This window comes from Erinaceus europaeus, chromosome 3 (assembly GCF_950295315.1).
Source record: "Erinaceus europaeus chromosome 3, mEriEur2.1, whole genome shotgun sequence".
NCBI lineage: Eukaryota > Metazoa > Chordata > Mammalia > Eulipotyphla > Erinaceidae > Erinaceus > Erinaceus europaeus.
In genome coordinates, this window is record NC_080164.1 from 147,278,962 (window position 1) to 147,298,464 (window position 19,503).

Here is a 19,503-nt window from a genome sequence, read left to right on the forward strand (position 1 = left end):
GGGAAGTGTAATAGGATGTAGGTGAGGAGGGTATCTAGGTCTAAGTAGGAACTATTTCACTAGGTACTTTATAGTGTCCTTTTAGGTCTTTCTACTTGCTTGCTTCATTTATTGATTCACTGCAAACTATTGTGCACTTTTGCTTTCAGGTATATATTTTGCCCTAATTTATGGTTTCATATGTACGTTTGCCCTATCTCATGGGACCTGGTCTATATCTAGGTTTTGGGGCTTTGTTAGGAAGTGAACCACCTGAAATGGAATTAAGGAATCCTGTGAGAAAGGAAAGGTCTCACCTGAGTAATGAGGCTAAAGGGTTGATATTCCATGCCTGACGTCTCTGGACACAGTCCGAAGTGAAGCATGCCGAGGTGGTTCTCGTTGCATTGATTAGGTTGGGATTGCCAGATGTAATATCAGTTGGTATGAATTGAGAGAAGTATGCAGGAAAGTGATCTCCACCTTACAGGTTCCAGGACTGGGGGAAATATGGGCTTTATGGAGGAAGCAGGAGGTTCCTGCTGTCTTAGGGTTAAAGAAGGCAATAGATAGTTATTGCTATAATAAAATTATTTGGCAATTGGGTTAACTTTGAAAATCCCTTTGTTAGTATTTGTTGTATCATACACGCTCTCACCATAATTTATGTCCTTTGGTGTTATTTACATAATAACTGTATCTTACAAAGTAATGCCACAGTTGCTTTTGTTCTCCCTGGTCTAAGCTTTTAGGAGGGTCAGCATTTCATTTCAAAGAACAAGTCACGGTTAGAAATGTATTAACAATTTGAGCCCACTGTTAAAATTCAGTCTGATTACCAATTTGAAGTCTTAAGTGCTTAGATTGAAGGAACATGTACTTAGCCTCTGGTCTGTGCATTAATAAGTTTGAGACATTCTAGCAAAATTTCCCCTCTTATATTAATTAAATAGTGATTTATGAGACTACAAGTTAATAGAAGTGTACATCAACATCATTCCCACTACCAAAGGACTGTGTCCCATCCCCCTCCCCTCCCAACCCCTCCCATCCCCTCCCCCCCAGTGAAGCTGAACATCTACTCTCACCCTCCACCCAGAGATTTTTACTTTGGTGCCATATTCTATCTTTTTTTTTTTTTTTTTTGCCTTCAGGGTTATCGCTGGGGCTCTGCGCCTGCACCACGAATCCACTGCTCCTGGAGGGCATTTTTTCCCCATTTTTTTTGTTGCTTTTGTTGCTAAAGCCTTGTTGTCATTATTGTTATTGTTGCCATTGATGTTATTGGATAGGACAGAGAGAAATCGAGAGAAGAAGGGAAGTAGAGAGGGGGAAAGTAAGATAGACACCTTCGGACCTGCTTCACCACCTGTGAAGTGACCCCTCCCCCCTCACCCCGCAGGTGGGGAGCCGGGGGCTCTAACTGGGATCCTTACTCTAGTCCTTGAGCTCTGTGCCATGTGTGCTTAACCTGCTGTGCTACTGCCTGACACCCCCATCCCCCCCTTTTTTTTTTTTACCAGAGAGGTGAACCTCTGGGCTTCTAGTGAGAACGGGGTTTGAACCTGAAGCCCTTCTGTCTCAGAGGCTATGTGCAGAGCCACTTTAATAGGTCAGCACTCTGAGAAAATAATTTCTATATCTTAGTTATATCTTAGGGAATTTATTAAGTATACTCTAGTCCTTTCTGATCTGGTGGGAGTGGGAGGAAGTGTGCTTCTTCCCCACTAGATAATACCAAACCTGTTTGATCTCTAGATTAGAATGTGCTATACAGACAGACCTCTGGCAAAGTTTAATGTCTAAATTAAACACAGTAAGACATTAGTAAGCAGCAATAGGTAATAATGAAATATAGCAATTGTAGCAATGTTATGGAAATGTGGTCATTGTTTCTTTCAAAATACTTGATTATGTGTAATGTTTCCAGACCACAGTTGACAGAGGGTAACTGAAACCACAGAAAGTGAAACTCTGGATAAGGGGCGACTACTGCGAACATGGCTTTTTTTTTTTTTTTAATTCACTCATATGTCATGCACCAAAGCCTTCCTCAGCACATATAAGCAGTTTCTGTTGCTTTATATGAGTATTTCTTCATTATGAAGTGGAAGGCATATGAACCACCTTAGTGATCTTTTGGACACAACCTATCATGGATGTTGATTTTTTTTTTAACTGATAAGTGATTACTATAAAGAAAGAAATTTTTTAAAATTAAGCAGATTGAAGGAGGAAACAGTAACAAAATTTTGTTTTATGGAAATGACATGCCACATAATTATAGTCACTTGTTATATTTTTGGGATTTAGAATAAAAAGTCTTAAAATAATTGAAAATTTACAGTAAAATGACAAGTAATAAAATATAGATTATTATTCAAAAATTTTAGAAATCTATTAATTTCTTAGAATTATTAACTTTTTAAATATTTATTTTAAAAATAATTTTCTTTTTTTTTACTTTAAAAATTTTTATTTATTTTATTTTTGAGAGAGATGCAGACAGAGAGACACACACAGAGAAACACCAGAGCACTGCTCAGCTCTGGCTTATGGTGGTGTGGGGGATTGAATTTGGGATTTAGGAGCCTCAACTTGAGAGTCTGTTTGCATAACCATTATGCTGTCTCCCCCACCCCTATTTAAATATTTATCAACAGTATTTCAAGTTAGATTTTAAATACTAGATCTTAATGAATCATAACCAAGTTCTATGAATCTCCTGCTCTCCATTACTGCCTATTGCATCTTGAAACTCTGTTCTTTAGGTGGATTAGGTACCCTACCTGGGTCTTATTCTTTCATTAACAGAGCTGTAAAAAGGATATCAAAAACCTGTAGCCCTTTTATTCTCAATGGGACCAAGCTAAAACTCTTAATTTGTATTACAAGGTATTCGATGTAACTGTCCCCTTGTCCTCTTTCTCTTTCCTTCACCCTCACTGGTATCTGTCTTATACCTGCAGTTGGTATTTTACTTTGTACCTTTGCTAATATTACAAATCTACTTAGAATGACACAGTCCTCTGCTTCTCTGCTATAATTCATCTTTCAACCCATTATCCATCTGATCTATAAAAAATATGTTGAATGTCTGATAAATACTTCTTTTTTGTCATCTCTGGAGATTTCACTGTGCTAGGCCAACTTTCGAAGAGAGAGGGAGGGAGAGGGAGAGAGAAAGGGTGAGGGAAAGAGAAAGGGAGAGAGAGAGGGACAGAGAGGGAGGGGGAGGGAGAGAGAGAGGGGGAGGGAGAGAGAGAGGGAGGGGGAGGGAAAGAGAGAGGGAGAGAAAGGGAGGGGGAGGGAGAGGGAGAGAGAGAGGGAGAGAAAGAGAGAGAGATAGAGGGAGGGAGAGAGAGGGGGAGAGAGAGATAGGGAGGGAGAGAGAGATAGAGAGAGAGGGAGAGATAGAGAGGGAGAGAGAGAGGGAGAGAGAGATAGAAAGGGAGGGAGAGAGAGATAGAGAGAGGGAGAGATAGAGAGGGAGAGAGAGGGAGAGAGAGATAGAAAGGGAGGGAGAGAGAGATAGAGAGAGAGGGAGAGATAGAGAGGGAGAGAGAGGGAGAGAGAGATAGAGAGAGATAGAGAGAGAGAGGGAGAGAGAAAGGGAGGGGGAGAGAGATAGAGGGAGAGAGAGATAGAGAGGGAGGGAGAGAGAGAGGGAGAGATAGAGAGGGATAGAGAGAGAGGGAGGGAGAGAGAGAGAGAGGGAGAGAGAGAGAGAGAAAGCAAAACTTCACAACACTGAACCTTGCCTCTGTGGTGGGGACCAGGTTTGAAGCTGGGTCATGTTCATTATAACACAGGTGAGCTGTCTCGCCAGCCCAACATTTAACTTTTCTGACTTATCTCAGTATCCAACTTTAAAGAGTTTCCTGTGTTTCTCCCTCCAGAGATAGAATATCCCACCCACCTCAGCCCCCTATACCCTGTGCATGTATTTTTTTTAACATTTTCTTTTAAAATTAATTAATTTTTTGATTAATAGTGGTTTGCAAGATTATAAACTTATGGGGATATAGTTCCACATCATATCACTACCAAAGTTCTATGTCTTGTCCCACCCCAGCTAACTTCAATAGTTTTCACAAAGTCTTAGAGACAGTTTGTTTTGCCGCTGCTGCTCTTCCTCCTCTGCCTTCTCCTTTTTCTTCACAAGTTCATGTATTTCAATGACCTATATTTCATGAATTGAATTCTTGTGCATATTTTTATTGTAGTGTCTTGGCTTCCTGATTTTATGTATCCAGTCCCCATTGAGCTTTCCACTCTGAGGGCAAGGCTCATGACTTGCTGATCTTTGTGTTTCTGAGGGCCTAGTGCAGGCACGTATTTGGCTCATGTTGTGTGACTAAATGGACCAAAGGGAGAGATAGGGAGACTTCAGCCCTTGGATTCATATACGGTAGGTTTATCCTTAATGTTAACCATAAGTCATAGCAGTGAGAAAAGTTGTCACATTGCTAATAAAAAGAATGAAGATTTGAGCCTTGATATTCTGACTCTTAAGTATGTCACTGTTCCCTTACTACCATAGATGCCTCCCATATCATCTTATTTTGGTTGAACTGAAATCACAAATTATGTAATGAGATGATTAAAAAGAAATAATTAAATGTATGACATGAGTTTCTCAAGCACCCCGAGCAATGCTTTATGTTTCTTTTCTTTTTTTCTTTTTTTTAAATCAGAGCACTGCTCAGCTCTGGCTTATGGTGGTGCGGGGGATTGAACCTGGGACCTGGGAGCCTCAGGCATGAGAATCTGTTTATATAAACATTGTTTATTTATATATTTCTATAGGGTCTTTGATATTTCTATAGCGTCTTCTGGACCACATAAGTTTGCTTGCTTAACTATCCCCAACAAACCTGGTATAAGAGCCTGCTAATGAAGCCCGGCAGTGGCACACCTGGTAGAGCACATATATTACCATGTATGAGGATCTAGGTTCAAGTCTCTAGTCCCCAACTGCAAGGGGGAAGCTTCATGAGTGGTGCAACAAGTGTGTCTCTTTCCTTTCTATTTCTCTGTGTCTATCAAAAAAGGGAAATATATGGCTTCTAGGAGCAATGGAGTCATTGTGAAAGTATTGAACTTTGGGAGTCAGGCGGTGGCGCAGTGGGTTAAGCGCAAGTGGCGCAAAGCGCAGGGACTGGAGTAAGGATCCCGGTTCGAGTCCCCGGCTCCCTACCTGCAGGGGAGTCGCAATAACTGTGATAACAAAACAAACAGACACCACTAAGATTTTTTTTTTCCTCCAGGGTTATTGCTGGGCTCAGTGCCTGCACCATGAATCCACCGCTCCTGGAGGCCATTTCCCCCCCCTTTTGTTGCTCTTGTTGTTGTAGCCTCGTTGTGGTTGTTGTTATTATTGCCATTGTTGATGTTGTTCATTGTTGGATAGGACAGAGAGAAATGGGGAGAGGAGGGGAAGACAGAGAGAGAGGGGAGAGAAAGATAGACACCTGCAGACCTGCTTCACCGACCACCACTAAGATTTTTTACTGACCTGATGTTTCTTTCTTAGGTGTATTAGACTAAGTGAACTTCCCCCACTCCCAACTTTATGGAATCCATAACTTTACAGGGTCCCTTTAATCCCTTCTTAAAGATTTAGATCTTTTAGTACTTAGGATTCTGGAGAGTGGGTGTAGAGTGGAAAAATAATTTCTTTCCTACAGGGTAATTGGAAACTTTTGCATTGGATTTTACAAGTTACCAGACAACTCACCCAGCCTGTAAGAAGTTGCAGTAGCCTTAAATATTCGATCGGCCACACATAGTTTGTATACCAGAGAATTTTTTCTTAGCTCTAACGTTTACAACTATATTCTCATTTGAAAACTCATTTTCTTATTGACAGTTGGATTTCCCTGTTTCTCGAATAAGGTACTATTGCCTTCCTGTTTTGTGTCTCAATTTCCTTTATTAGGGTTCTTCCACTCCTGATATATATCTTTCTTCTATTTTAATGTACTGGATCTGACCTTCATCACTTAAAACAGAGCCAAGATGCAGGTCTGAATCACAGAGTCTTATTTGTCTACTTAACATGCCTAATTATGGTCTGCTTTAATTTAAGATAAATTTTCATAATTTGTTTTTACTCTAGGAAGCAGAAATCTGTTTTGTCCCAAGTACTGTTGATATAGTACTACTATCTAATCTGGGGTATTTAGTCAAATTTCATTCCAGTGGTTTTTTTATAACTGTTTCTCACCTCTGCTACCTTGCCCAAGTCTAGAATCAAATCTCTGATCACATGTTTGTAAATGATTAGCAAATCACAAATAAAATAAATCAGTGTTTTTATTCAAAGAGAGTACTACTTAGTGTATTTTATTTATAAGACATAGCACTGAACAATTTTTAGTGGTATCATCAAGTCAAATTTCCAACAGGTTTATTTAGCTGTCTTCCCACTGAATATATTCAGAAGTCCGTCTGCTATGCATTGAAGACAATTACAAAAAAGAAGAATTCTCAGACTCTTTCAGAAATGGCATTACAGTGAAAATAAACCCAACTTTTCTTCCCACCTTTCTCTCCCTACTTACTTTGAAAGATAAGGCATTTTGGTGCATCTCATCAACAAGGTGTCACTTCAAAGAAGGCTCCTGACTTGGTTGTCCCCCAGTTTCTACTCTTGGGAAATAGATAATGAACAAACCTATTAGCTTTCTACAGATACATTTTAGGAAGATGATCAGAAGACCAGAGCATTTCAAATTTATGCAAAACTAGCTTTTCTGAAATCTAGCTAATGTAAAACTGAAAAACAGAAGGCAACTTTGTAATCCTACAGATGTGACCACCACCCTATTATGCCTGAAAACCCAAGTCTCAGTGAAATTGAATCTCAACTAATCCAGAAAAGCCTGGATAAAAGCAAACAACAGTATCACACATGGGTGAAAACTCCAGATCTTAGTAGGCCCCCTTCCCATTACAACAAATGCAGTATTAAAAAAAAAAAAAGTCTGCAATATGGACCCATACAAGTAGAGTTGCTTTCTTTCTTAAAAAGGGCAAATATATAAAAATATAGATTGTTATAGAAATAATAGTCAACCCATATCTGTGACCTGAGGAGAACAACTACAGTTTCCAAAGGTGAGAATGAGATCACAGAACTCTAGTGGTGGGAATGGTGTGGAATTATACCCCTGTTATCTTATGGTTTTGTAAATCAATATTAAATCACTAAAAGAGGGGGGCAGGTGGTGTATACCTGGTTAAGCACACAGATTACAGTGTGCAAGGGCCCGGGTTTAAGCCCCTGGTCCCCACGTGTAGGGCTAAAGCTTCATGAGTAGTGAGACATTGCTGCAGGTATCTCTCTATCTCTTTCCTCTCAATTTCTTCCTGTCTCTATCCAATAATAGATAAATAAAATAAAACAAATAAATAAATTAGAAAGAATCTCACTTGTATATGGTGCTAGAGAACAAATCCAGGACCTTACACATACTGAGGCCATCCCCCCTGGTTCATTTTTTAACAATTTATAATTTGGGGGACCAAGAAGATTACTCACCAGTTTAGCACTAGTAGCATGTGTACTCCTTTCACATGGTAATGTGCACACTCTACTGGGTGCACTGCCAAGCCCCAGCTCCCCTCTCACCACTTGTCCACTGGGCTTTTAAGTCTGAGATCCCAGGTTCACTCCTCAGCACCACCATATGCCAGAGCTGAACAGCGATTCGGTCTCTCTTGCCTATTTCTAATTCATAAAATAAATAAAAGTGTATTAAAAATATCCTCATGTTAATTGAGATGGGTCAAAAAAAAAAAGACTGTTACTGTGGTCCGGGAGGTGGCACATTGGGTAAAGCATTAGACTCTCATGCATGAGGTCCTGAGTTCAATCCCTGGTAGCACATGTACCAGAATGATGTACGGCTCTTTCTCTCTCCTCCTATCTTTCTCATTAATAATTAAATAAAATCTTTAAAAAAAAAAGAAAAAGACATACTGATCTCACTTATATCTGGAACTTAAGAAACAAGGGCAGAAAGGGAAAACACAAAATGAAATTTGGACTGGGTGTGGTGATTGCACTAATGCAAAGGACTCGAGGGGAAGTAGTGGGAGGGAGGGGACGGCACAGGTGTTAGGATCCCGGTGCAGGGTGGTAGAAAAGGATCTAAGTTGGGGTTGAGAGTGTTGCAGACACCCATCATGGATCTGGAGATAAGAAATTGTACCTGTGTGTCAGCAACTATACTGTAGACTACTAACTCCCCAATAAAATGATTAAAAAAGATAAAACTCTGTAGTTTTAGAGAATGAGAGAAAGAGTGACAGAAGAAGACAAAGAAAGAGGGCAATAGCATGGTACCATTCAACCCTCCATGGAGCTCCTCTGCCATGTGGTTCTAACCCTTTTAGAAGGAACACCAAGAGACTGTTCAGACTTCTTTGATTCAAAATACTCATCGCTTTGTCTCTCCAGTTTTGTTCCTGCTATTGCTAACAATTTTTCCCTCTATCAAAGTCCCATCTCAAGTCCTTTTACATGAACAGCCTCTCTGACTGTAAATCACTTGCTCTTTCAGCTTATATATGTTGTTATTGTTGCATTTGCTTCCTCATCAACTACATAATCTTCTCCTCGAAGGTAAAAGTTATCACTTCATCGTTTAAACATATCACACACTTCCTTGCAACCCTCAGACTCTCAAAAAAGGTCTTTGTTGGGAGTCAGGCGGTAGCACAGCGGGTTAAGCACATGTGGAGCATAGCGCAAGGACCGGCGTAAGGATCCTGATTCGAGGCCCTGGTTCCCACCTGCAGGGGAGTCGCTTCACAGGTGGTGAAGTAGGTCTGCAGGTATCTATCTTTCTCTCCCCCTTTCTGTCTTCCCCTCCTCTCTCCATTTCTCTCTGTCCTATCCAACAATGATGACATCAACAATAACTACAACAATAAAACAACAAGGGCAACAAAAGGGAATAAATAAGTATATAAAAAAGGTCTTTGTTGACTACAAACATGACAACCAATCAGTAGTTCAAGTAAGCTGCAGCATCTTTGCAGACATCAGGATAGTTGTGTCCTTTGCAATTTTGCTCCGTTTTATTTTTTGAAGAGAGTCATTATTTAAACCCAGAAGCAAAACTATTTGACTTTAGTACTTACTAGTATTAATCTTTTCCAAAAACTCAAATGTAGATATTATTATAAGATCTACAATCTAAGAAACTGAAACAATATTTGGGTTGTTTCAAAAACTGTTTTGGACATGGAGGAATGAAAAGATGAATGATTCAGGGGCAGAGATATAACTCATTAGGTAGAAAATATACCTTACTGAGCACTAGACCTTGAGTTTGTTGTCTGGCACTGAATGCAGCCAACATGGACAGCACCAGCTCCCTGGATGTTGAAGCAGTGCTTTGGTGTTTATCCCTGTCTCTCTATGTCTCTTCCTCTCTCCTACCACCTGTCTATCTAGAAAAAGTTAACTCAATACTATCACACATGTGAAAGGCTCTTAGTTCATTCCTGCCTTTTAAAAAAGGCTGAATAAATCTGACCTCCTTAAGCTTACAGTTTGATTTAAAAGCAACTCTACTTGTATGGGTCCATATTGCAGACTTTTTTTTTTTTTTTTTTAATACTGTATTTGTTGTAATGGGAAGGGGGCCTACTAAGATCTGGAGTTTTCACCCATGTGTGATACTGTTGTTTGCTTTTATCCAGGCTTTTCTGGATTAGTTGAGATTCAATTTCACTGAGACTTGGGTTTTCAGGCATAATAGGGTGGTGGTCACATCTGTAGGATTACAAAGTTGCCTTCTGTTTTTCAGTTTTACATTGGCTAGATTTCAGAAAAGCTAGTTTTGCATAAATTTGAAATGCTCTGGTCTTCTGATCATCTTCCATAAAATGTATCTGTAGAAAGCTTACAGATCTGTTCATTATCTATTTCCCAAGAGTAGAAACTGAGGGACAACCAGGAGCTTTCTTTGAAGTGACACCTCGTTGATGAGATGCACCAAAATGTCTTATCTTTCTAGCTAGTCTGCTATCTGTTAAACCACATTGTGCTACTTCCCTCAAAGGGGGACTTCCTTAAACAGTGACTTCACTGACCATCTCTATATATGCATTTCCTTCCTCCTTTGGCTATATGCATCAGAGCTGTTAAAGGGTGCTCTTGATTTTTGTTTGTTTTTCCCCTATACCCTTGTGCAGTAATGGAAGCTCTATATATTTGAGTAAAATAGTTATATAGAAAAGAGAGACTTCTAGAGGAAACCAATGTTTCTGTGACTGATTATATGAATAGTTGACAAGGGTTATAATAGGTACTTTTAAGAGCCTTAAAGTAAGTTTTACTAAGTAGTCCATTTCATAAATACGCTAACTGCTTTACTGAAGAGAAAACTCATAGCTCAGTTAAATATGAGCCTTCACATTAACAGCTCACCCTAATTATAGAAAACAGAGTCACAGTTGGAAAGGATCTCACTATAGCTACTATAGTATTTTAATAAGTTTGACACATTTACACTTATATATTTATTTAATTTTTATATTCTTTGTTAATGAGAGAGATAAAGGGAGAAAGATACACAGAGACCAGAACACTGCTCAGCTCTGGCCTATGGTGGTGCTGGGGACTTAACCTGGGACCTTTGATGTCTCAGGCATGAAATTCTTTTTGCATAACCATTATGCTGTCTTCCCCAGCCCTGTATTTATTTATTTTTAGTGCAGAGCCAGGGAGTGAACCCAGGGCTTTTCTCATGCATATAGCACTGCCTAGTGACCTCTCCAGTACAATTTTCTCATTTTTTTTTAATTTTTAGAGAGAAATATTGTTCTACCAACCATGTAATTGTCCAGTGAACTATCTCCTATCCCCTAGGCCCTTTTTAAAAATGATAAAAGCGGGAATTGGGCGGCAGCTCAGCGGGTTAAGCGCATGTGGCATGAAGCACAAGGACCAGTATAAGGACCCCAGGTTCGAGGCTCTGGCTCCCCACCTTCAGGGGAGTTGCTTCACAGGCGGTGAAGCAGGTCTGCAGGTGTTTATCTTTCTCACCCCATCTCTGTCTTCCCCTCCTCTCTCCATTTCTCTCTGTCCTATCTAACAATGACGACATCAATAACAACAACAGTAGTAACTATAACAATAAAAAACAACAAAAACAACAAGAGGGAAAATAAATAAACATTAAACAATTAAAAAAATAATAAAGCAAGATGATTTTTAGGTTACCTCAGTTCCTGACTAGAATTGATTGTGGTACAATATGAAACGGATGGTAGAGATTTGAATTTTGTTTGAAAAGGAGAGTGGTTTGGCACTAAAGATCAAATGTCTAATTAAAAACTATTTTTAAAAATAGAGTCAATCCTTTATCTTCAGACATCATATTTAATCACTTTCTAAGGATCAACATTATAACTGAAATATCTGCTGGAAACAAAACCAACCAGCACCCACCAGAAAAGACAGTATGTTTCTTGAGGTTCTAGTGTCAGTTTATCAGCAGTTTTCTGTTCCTTCTTAGTAATAGGGAATTTCAGTTGTGCCCAAGGTGCCATCTCTGAGTTAATAGAATTTCTGTGAGTTAGAGAGTGAATGACCAAATCTGTGCACTCTGGAGCCAGATTATTTGGATTCAGATCCTAAACTTCACACTCATTAGCTATGTGACCTTGGCCAAACTGCTTAAATCTCTCTGTGCTTCATTTTCTTTATCTTTTAACTGGGACAAATAAGAGTACCTCCTTCATAGGTTTTTGTGAGGAGTAAATGGATCACTATGTATAAAGCAGTTAGGACAGCCCCTGGCGTTTGATTAAGTGCCATTATTAAGTATTAACAGTTGTGCTATTCTTTTTTTTTTTTTTTTTTCCTCCTCCAGGGTTATTGCTGGGCTCGGTGCCTGCACCATGAATCCACCACTCCTGGAGGCCGTTTTTTTTTTTTCCCCTTTTGTTGCCCTTGTTGTAGCTTCGTTGTGGTTATTATTATTGCCCTTGTTGACGCAATTCGTTGTTGGATAGGACAGAGAGAAATGGAGAGAGGAGGGGAAGACAGAGAAGGGGAGAGAAAGATAGACACCTGCAGACCTGCTTCACCGCCTGTGAAGAGATTCCTCTGCAGGTGGGGAGCCGGGGGCTCGAACCGGGATCCTTACGCCGGTCCCTGCGCTTAGCGCCACATGCGCTTAACCCACTGCGCCACCGCCCGACCCCCAACAGTTGTGCTATTCTTATACCCATGAAGTAGATTGCATTATCTTCTGCTCATTTCATTTTGTATCCTGTTTCAGAGTTTCTGTTTTTGCATCCATTTTTTTCCCAGGCAAAGACATTTTTGCAACAGGTATAGCCATGTTGTTTTAGTGAGTCACTAATCAAAGTCATTCACTCTTTAAATTGCTCTCTGTCATCCAGCGAGGTCCGAGTAACTGGTGGAAATGTGTACTTCTGGGTTTGGCTCTTGCGCATTCTTCGCATCGCTGACCCTGTGCTAGTGGAGTCCCTTTGGGCACACCTGCTCTGTGTGTTTCTCTGGTGTTTGTCTATGAGGCCTTGGTAGGGTGCTCTTGTGGTGAACATGGTACAGCTTCAGCTTTCCACGCCTATGACATCAGAGGCAAATTTACTGTGACAGTTTTGAAAGTAAGTGTTGAGTCTTTGCCACAGTTCTTTTAAGGGTCACTCAAAATACCTTTTTTTTGGTAAAATATGTGTGTATTATGTAAATCTTATAGGTATGATTTAACACTTAAATAAAGGAGCAGCTTTTCTCCAAACTGTGTACACCATTCAGTTTAGATAAGCCCTACAGAACACAAGAGCCTTGATTTTTTTTTTTTTTCTGATATCTTGACATCATCTACAAATTCTGCCATTAAAAACCCTCAAGCAAGGGAGTCGAGCGGTAGCACAGCGGGTTAAGCTCAGGTGGCGCCAAGTGCAAGGATGGGCTCAAGGATCCCAGTTCGAGCCCCAGCTCCCACCTGCAGGGGATTCGCTTCACAGGTGGTGAAGCAGGTCTGAAGGTGTTTGCCTTTCTCTCCTCCTCTGTCTTCCCCTCCTCTCTCCATTTTCTCTCTGTCCTATCCAACAACGATGACAGCAATAATAACTACAACAATAAAACAACAAGAGCAACAAAAGGGAATAAATAAAGAAATATTAAAAAAAAAACCCTCAAGCAGGGGCCAGTGACAACTTACCTGGTAGATCACACACTTTATCATGTACAAGGAACCAGGTTCAAGTCCCCTCTCCGTACTTGCAGGAGGAAGGCTTTATGAGTGGTAGAGCAGTGCTGCAAATGTACTTCTTCTCTCTCTCCACTCTGTATCTCTGTCTCTTACCCTTTATTCAAAAAGGCAGAGGGGAGGGGGAAAGGACAACTGGGAGCAATGAAGTCATCTAGGCATTGAGTTTCAAAGATAACCCTTGTGGCAAAAAAATAAACAAAAACCCAGACAAACCATCTCCACCCTAAAACAGTTCAAAATAAACAAAGTAGCACATTTATAAGTGATTTTTGGTCTTCAAAGTCTTCCTTTTAAGAACATGCTTTCAAGTTTTTGATTTTTATAAATCTGTCTGAAACACCTAGCATTCTGTGCTACTTCTAAATACTACTGAACTGCTTTCTAATTGCTAATACTTTCTAAAGTGGCATAAAGTCACAACTTTAATGTATTTATTTAATGAGAGATACATAGATAGATAGATAGACAGACAGACAGACAGACAGATAGGACACCAGAGCAGCACTCCATTATATGTGGTGCTAGAGACTGAACTCAGGGCCTCACTGATTACAAGAGTTGTACTCTTATCACTAGCCTACCTCCTGACCACAGGGCCCAATTTCCTATTAAAAGAATATTTTCATGGAACTATACCCCTGTAATCTTATGATCTTGTAAACCATTATTAAATAACTAATAAAAATTAATTAAAAGAAAAAAAGGCCATTTTCTATTAGTTCAACAATATTATAATAAGGAAATTATATATATCATAACTTATGCACTTACTAATGGTGTATATATAATAGGTTTTTAGGACATATGTTACATATAATTTAAAATCCTAAACAGGGTAGGGTTAACTTTTTCTTTCCTGAGAAGGTTATAAACTCTGTATACTGGAGGGAGATATTATTGCTGGGAGAGAGTGAAGGACTATACATAACATTTAGCTTTCTAAATTGACTAAAATAGAACATTTAGAAATAGAGGCACTTAGATTTATGATTCATAGCTACTATTAAGTGGTGAGGAAATAAGATGCAGACCCAGTTAAGTATTCATAGCAGTATAATTCAAGATAGCACAAAATCTGGGACCAATTTAAGTGGGCAAATAAACTGTAGAATATTGGGTAATTAATTATAGCAAAAAGAAGTGAACTACGGATACATGTAGCAACAGACTAATGTTAAAATCATCATAAATGAAAGAAGCCATATGCAGATGGTTACATGCTTTATGATGAAATGATAGGACCTTTGTGAATTGCCATTTAGAAGATTCAAAATGTAGTTCTAACTCTTGCTAAGTCAATGTGACCTTGGAGAGAGCATTTATGTAGTTATTGCTTCAGTTTCGACCCTAAAATGAGGAAGTTGGACTGTATGATCACCAGAAATCCATTCATGGCCAAATATAGTTCTTAGACCTTAAAACAGTCATTAAACATCCATGCATATTGGCAGGGGTTTTTGGATCTGAGGAATAGAAGAGAATTCTGCCAGACTCCAGGCCTGCCCCGACTTGGGCCTTTCCTAATCTCAACCCTCAGCCACACCTGTCTCTGGGGGCCAGGTTTTGGTGTGTTGGTACTAGTATTGTTCTGTATTTAAAATAAAAAATATTTTATTTATTTTATTGAAAAATACATGGAGAGAGAGATACAGAGAGGGAGAAGAAAGAAAGATACAGGGAGGGGAGGAGAGAGGGAGAATACAGAGTAGTTCTTGTCTCTTGTTTATGGTGGTGCTGGTGACTGAATCTGGGATCTCAGAGCCTAAGGCATGAAAATCTTTCTACATACTGTTATGCTACCTTTCTCGCCCTTTCTCTGTATTTCTAACCTGCAGTTTTCTGGTTGCAAAGAAGATGGATAGGTTTACATATGTTCATTGTCCATTGGCATTTACTCTGTTGAAATACTCATTATATATTATTCCCTTTCAGATTTTCTATTTCTTATTTAGCTTTAATATATATATATATATATATATATATATATATATATATATATATATATATAGTATGGGGGCAGGGGAGACAACTTACTGCTTATGCAAAAGACCTTCGTGCCTGAGGTTCTGAGGTCCATCCCTGGTACTACCATAAGTCAGAGTTAAATGGTAGTCTCTCTGTATCTGTCTTTATTAAAGTAAGTTAATATAATATTTAATGCATATAATACATATTCTGAATAAATATTTCTACGTATATATAATGTATATTCTGAATCAAACCCATTATAGACATGTTTTACAAATACTTGTTTGTATTTTAATTCTCCTAATGATTAACTTTTTTCTTATTGTGATATAGTACACATAATATTAAGATTTACCATTGCAACCATTTTTAAAGTATGCAGCTCAGTAACATTAAGTAATTTCATGATGTTGTGCAGCAGTTATGGGTATCAAGTGCCAGAATTTCTTGCATCATCCAAACAGAAATTCTCTACACATCAGTTAGTCCCCACCCCCCTAACTCCCAGCTCCAGCAAACACTAGCTGTTTTTTTTAAATTATTCAATTATGTGTTATTCAATACTGAGTTGTTTCCACCTTTTTGTTTATTGTGAATATCGCTACCGTGACTATTCATGCTCAAGTTTTTGTGTGGACATGTGTTTTCTTTTCTCTTGAGTAGAGGAGTAGAATTACTGGGCCACTGGGTAACTATGTTCAATATTTTGAGAAACTGTTACTCCACGCTTGTTGAAAAGCTTGTTGAGAATGTAAATGGAAAATGAAAATGTAAATGAAAAGCTTGTTGAAAACCATTTACATTACCACCAGGAATGTATGATGGTCCCAATTTCTTTTTCTATTTAATATAATTGAAAAGAAAGTGGTACTTCACCACTTGTGAAGCTTTCCCCATGCAGGTGGGGACCAGGGGTTTGAACCTAGGTTCTTGTGCACTGCAATATGTGAGCTTAACCAAGTGCTCCACCACCTGGCCCCTGGTTCCAATTTCTCCACATCCTCCTATCACTTATTGTGATCACTCTTGTAGGGAATAGATATATCTCAGTTGGTGTGACTTTTATGATTTTGATTTTCATTTCTAGATGGTCATTAATGTTGAACATCTTACATGTATCCTTTCCTTCTTGTTCAAATGCAAATACACTTGCTGTCCTTAGCTAGGCTGTAGAACTTACTTTCTTTTCTTTTTTCCTTTTTTTATATTTATTTATTCCCTTTTTGTTGCCCTTGTTTTTTATTGTTGTAGTTATTATTGTTGCCTATCTTCGTTGTTGGATAGGACAGAGAGAAAATGGAGAGGGGAGGGGAAGACAGAGAAGGGAGAGAAAGACAGACACCTGCAGACCTGTTTCACTGCCTGTGAAGTGACTCTCCTGCAGGTGGGGAGCCAGGGGTCAAACCGGGATCCTTGAGCCGGTCCTTGCACTTGGCGCCACGTGCGCTTAACCCGCTGCGCTACCGCCCAACTCCCAAAACTTACTTTCTGTTTGGAACATCATCTTCATTTGATTTTTTTTTTTTTTTTTTTTTGCACTTGTGAGTAGAGAGAAAAGCTCAGTTTCCATGATGTAAGTAATTCCACTCTGGCAACATTCTTGCCATCCCACCTCAAACATGAAGCTAGGTGGTGTACACAAGTTGTGCACAATGGATTGTTGTGAACTGGCACCAGCTGGATTCTATTTCTTTGGTGGAGGGAAGGGATGTCTGCCACGAGTCTCCTCAAGCTGCTTGACTTGGTATATTGTTCAGCCTGGGCACTGCACAAACACCAGGCTGCCATTTGTATGTGAATCTAAAGAGTAGAGAATGTCATATTTATTCATCAGCTTTACCTTTGAAATTCCATTACAATTTTCTTCCTTTTTATTTTTAAAGAAATACAAATTTCAGAGAATATACTGATGCAGTGATTTTTAAAAATATTTATTTTTTTCCTTTTGTTGCCCTTTTTTTTTAATTGATGTTGTAGTTATTACTATTGTTATTGATGTCATCGTTGTTAGGACAGAGAGAAATGGAGAGAGGAGGGGAAGACAGAAAGGGGGAAGACAAAGATAGACAAGATAGACACCTGCAGACGTGCTTCACTACCTGTGAAGTGACGCCCCTGCAGGTGGGGAGCTGGGGGCTCTAACCGGGATCCTTCCGCCGGTCCTTACGCTTTGCACCATGTGCACTTAACCCACTGCGCTACCGCGGTCCACACTCCCCCCCAACCCTGCCGCGCCCCCCACCCGCCCTGGCTCTTTGCTGGCTGATCTCAGAGGTCTATGAGATGTCCCTCACGACCTCTGGGTCTAGCTGGGATGGTATGCTACCGGGTGGCAGGTGGCCGGGGTGGAGAACTGAAGAGTCCTCCTCGAGGCGTGTCTCTACCTCGGATGAGGGCGTGACCATTTCTCGTGCCTGAAATTGTTAGACTCTGCCAGCAGATAGGTGCCGACACGCTCTCCCTCTGCAGGGTCTAGTCTGTTGCTGAGTGGAGTTGTGAGTGGATTCCCAATGCAGTGATTTTTTTTTTTTTAAGAATAGGGAGTGGAATTTAAATCAGATTTTTTAATATATATATTTTATTCGTTTATTATTTATTGGATAGAGACAGAGAGAAATCGGGAGAGAATGGGAAGATAGAGAGGGAGAGAGACAGACAAACACCTGCAGCAGTGTTTCATCACTAATAAAGCTTTCCCCCCTGCTGGTAGGGACCATTGAACCTGGGTCCTTGCTTATTGTAACTTTTGCACTCAACCAGGTGTGACAATGGCCACCACCCCTACCCCCATAAACAGGTCTTTTTAAAAACCTACTCTCTTTATTTTACATTTGATGCTACTTTATTTATTTATTTATTTTTTATTTAACTAGAGCACTACTTAGCTCTGGTTTATAGTGGTTCCAGGGAATTGAATCTGGGATTTTACAGCCTTAGGCTTTCAAGTCTTTTGCATAACCATTATGTTATCTCCTTACCCCTTAAACCAGCCTTTTCTCTCTAGAGTTCATTTTACTTTAGTTTTTGGGGAATCTCTAAGATCACCTCTTGGTTCAAGTAATTGCTACAGGACTCACAAGAGTCAGTATATGGTTGTACTTACCACTATGGTTTATTATAGCTAAGAAATACAAAGCAAATTCAGCAAAGGGAAAAGGTTTAAGGAGTGAAGTGGGGAGGAAGCCAGGTCCAACCTTGCAGGAGTCCTTTCTCACTGGAATCCATAAAACATGCTTAAAATCTCCAGCAATGAGTGTGACAATAATATGAAATATTGCCCACTAGGAAATTTTTAAAGTTGTTTTTTATTGTTATTGATGTAATAATGATTGATGAGACTGTTGGGATAACAGATGTACAATTCCACACAATTCCCACCACCAGAGTTTCGAATCCCATCCCCTCCATTGAAAGCTTTCCTATTCTTTATCCCTCTGGAAGTATGGACTAAGGATGATTATGGGGTGCAGAAGGTGGAAGGTCTGGCTTCTGTAGTTGGTTATAAGTACATTCTGCTTTGCATTTATCAAAACTCCAGTTTATGGAAGGAAAAACAGATGCTCAGCAAAAACTATTCAAAAAGCTATTCTTACCAGAGCTAAGCATGGTGAAACTCTTCTCTAAATACCCATTCCCAGATGCCAGTCCAGGGCAGACTGTGAAAAGGCAAGTAGGTCTTTCTAAGAATAGCAGTCTTGGGCCTGCTGTGTTAAGTCTGTTCTGCACACTGATTAAATGCAAAAATAGGAAAGACAATTGAGAAAGGGCAGAGCCCACGCCTGCTTATCATCAGATCCCACTTCCCCTCCCAACGCCTGCATAGAAGTTGATACTGGGAGGGTTCCTAGTAATGGCTCCCTGACTGGTACAGCCAGACCATCATTGATCCTCAGAGCCCGGATGGGTCTGTGCCACCCATGGGGCCTCTGAGTTGGAAGAATTCTTTTGGTTCACACAGGACCTCCAATTAATTGTAATTAATTGTAACCTTTCACCTCAGACACCCCCCAGGATAACTTCATATAACCCTGATTTGCATTCTCAGTGAATGTCCCCTTTTGAAAGGCCTTTGTTTGAAACACTGAGGTCTCCTGTCTGTATCTGCAGTGGAAATAATGGTTCTTCTGTTCCACATCCCCAGACACTCTGCCTCAGACTCACTTTTACAGTGCTGAACTCTGACTAAAAGAGGAACCATTTCCTCCACCTGACAGGCTTTGTGTCTGGTCACATGTTAGGGTGAAACCTTCCTTTGTTCTCATGGGCTGAGGTGTCACAAACACTTCAA

The 19,503-nt window shown here is 39.8% G+C and overlaps 1 protein-coding gene across 3 annotated transcripts in view; it reads left to right on the forward strand.

The window, feature by feature from the left end:
• Positions 1-19,503, forward strand: part of TEC (tec protein tyrosine kinase) — a 152,752-nt gene that overhangs the window by 63,831 nt on the left and 69,418 nt on the right. Inside the window, exon 2 of one of the 3 annotated variants that reach the window (XM_060188077.1) lies at positions 4,206-4,310. The exons of the other annotated variants lie outside the window; for them this stretch is intronic. The gene's annotated coding sequence lies outside the window, so the exon portion shown is untranslated. The remainder of the gene's footprint in view (positions 1-4,205; positions 4,311-19,503) is intronic. 3 annotated transcript variants of the gene reach the window in all.